Raw genomic sequence first — 2,911 nt, forward strand, 5'->3', positions numbered from 1 at the left:
CTTCAGGATAAGGTTCCACATGGCTACTGTGAACTAGATTTTTAAGGGAATGAAGACTTTCTACTAATAATTCAGCCTCCAACAAAAGAGCTAGCGGCAGAAGAAGCCACGGGCCTTCAGGATAAGGTTCCACATGGCTACTGTGAACTAGATTTTTAAGGGAATGAAGACTTTCTACTAATAATTCAGCCTCCAACAAAAGAGCTAGCGGCAGAAGAAGCCACGGGCCTTCAGGATAAGGTTCCACATGGCTACTGTGAACTAGATTTTTAAGGGAATGAAGACTTTCTACTAATAATTCAGCCTCCAACAAAAGAGCTAGCGGCAGAAGAAGCCACGGGCCTTCAGGATAAGGTTCCACATGGCTACTGTGAACTAGATTTTTAAGGGAATGAAGACTTTCTACTAATAATTCAGCCTCCAACAAAAGAGCTAGCGGTAGGGAGCCCCCCTCTGCGCCCCCAGCCTTCTCTCTCGGTCTCTCAGTTCCTGTCTCTCCCTGCTTCTATCTTCCCTTTTTTTTTTGGTAATATTTCCTTTTTACTCCTTTTTTTTTTTAAAAAGAGGCCCAGTTTTTCTCTGGCCCTTAGCTCCGCCTTCCTTCTTGTTAATTTTCGCTCTGCTCCTCCCATCCAGGCAGAAGAAGCCACGGGCCTTCAGGATAAGGTTCCACATGGCTACTGTGAACTAGATTTTTAAGGGAATGAAGACTTTCTACTAATAATTCAGCCTCCAACAAAAGAGCTAGCGGCAGAAGAAGCCACGGGCCTTCAGGATAAGGTTCCACATGGCTACTGTGAACTAGATTTTTAAGGGAATGAAGACTTTCTACTAATAATTCAGCCTCCAACAAAAGAGCTAGCGGCAGAAGAAGCCACGGGCCTTCAGGATAAGGTTCCACATGGCTACTGTGAACTAGATTTTTAAGGGAATGAAGACTTTCTACTAATAATTCAGCCTCCAACAAAAGAGCTAGCGGCAGAAGAAGCCACGGGCCTTCAGGATAAGGTTCCACATGGCTACTGTGAACTAGATTTTTAAGGGAATGAAGACTTTCTACTAATAATTCAGCCTCCAACAAAAGAGCTAGCGGCAGAAGAAGCCACGGGCCTTCAGGATAAGGTTCCACATGGCTACTGTGAACTAGATTTTTAAGGGAATGAAGACTTTCTACTAATAATTCAGCCTCCAACAAAAGAGCTAGCGGTAGGGAGCCCCCCTCTGCGCCCCCAGCCTTCTCTCTCGGTCTCTCAGTTCCTGTCTCTCCCTGCTTCTATCTTCCCTTTTTTTTTTGGTAATATTTCCTGCAATGTGGGTGGGAAGGGAATGGAGGACAATTTTGGACACTAGAGGTGGTGTGAGAGGAGGGTGGGAAGGGACAGAGGGTCAGAAAGAGGGGTGGAATTAATTCTAGCAACTAGAAGTGGAAATTTATTTTTTTGTAATGTGCATGACTGAGTCCACTATGCAGTGTGTACTGGATGGGAGATCGCATTTTGTGTGCTGTGATGATGCCTAGAGAAGGAATGTAAATTGAGTTACAAAAAAGAGTTTCAGGAAAACAAAATATATCTATTCAATGACTGCAGTAGGATATGTAGCCCCAGTTAGGTGCTACTTGATAGGATGCGTAAACTTGTGCTCATGGAAATGTGTGTGTCACCTGTGTTTGCTAGGAGGGTATTTGGATTGATGAGGGTCTTTGGTGATTCAATAAAATGTTGGGGGGAAAATGGTATAGAAATAGATAACAGAGACAGTGTGGGAGGAGAACAGGAGGTGGCAGAGGGTAAGAGAGAGGGAACCAAGAATGGGGGGAAAAAGCAAAACATACAGAAAACAAGAAATCGAAGATCATTTGCTAATAATAACATGTTTGTTGATGTGCTTGATTGAGACAATATACAGTGTACTCTGGATGGAAAATCTCATTTTGTATGCTGTAATGATGTACAGTAAATGAATGCAAATAAATTGGAAAAAAAAAAAGAATTTGTTTGTTAAACAAAAATTATAAGAGATCATTGTTTTGGTCTAAGCTCCTGTGCTAGGTATCAACAGACTTGATCAAATCAAAACTCATACTAACCTTTTTTTTATTTAATTTAATTGCATATATCTTTACAGTGTACATTTCCAGTATGAATACCATGCACATCAGTCAAGACAAAGACATTACTATAGACATTATCATCGGCTTCTCATTTGTTGTCAATTAAATGTACTTTTTTTCCTTCTCTTTTCCCCTCCCTCTCTCCCATACTAAATGTTTAAGCCTAACACAAACCTGGCAATGGAAGGTTGTATCTTTTAGATACACATTTTAGACATATAATATTTGAAACCGAACAGGTATACTTTAAACCAAGAACTTTGGAATGGAAACTAGGAAAATGGCTACTAGAAAATCCTTTACAGGACAAGACAGGTTGAGATTAGAAAGACACACCTGAAGACAGGACAGGCAAGAGGCTGGGAGGTATTTGATGTTCCATCTTCATCCTGCACTTAGAAATACCTTAAAATTCAAAGGTATGTCGGGTCAGGATGCGAGATTAGTTAAGTTTTAGTTTACGACACTATCTATTTCATAATTTAATCGATAAAAACAATATGACTTAGAAGTTAAGGTCATGGGGCTTGGACACAAGCATCAGTGTTGGTAAATAATGACAGCACTGGTTAAGCAGGTTACTTTTCTGTGATTCAGTTTCCTTATGTATAAAATAGGAATAGTATCAGTCACCTCAATGAGCTTTTATAAAATGAAAACACCTGGGACCAGAAGTTGGCATAATGGCTGTGTTGCTGGACTCCTATACAGTCAACTGCAGTTCGAGTCCCAGACCCAGTGGCTTAAACTCAAGCCAAGCGCATGTGTGTGCATGCCCAAGATCCTGAGAGGAGAATG

The sequence above is a fragment of the Tupaia chinensis genome, unplaced genomic scaffold (genome assembly GCF_000334495.1).
Source record: "Tupaia chinensis unplaced genomic scaffold, TupChi_1.0 Scaffold000126_2, whole genome shotgun sequence".
NCBI classification, from domain to species: domain Eukaryota; kingdom Metazoa; phylum Chordata; class Mammalia; order Scandentia; family Tupaiidae; genus Tupaia; species Tupaia belangeri.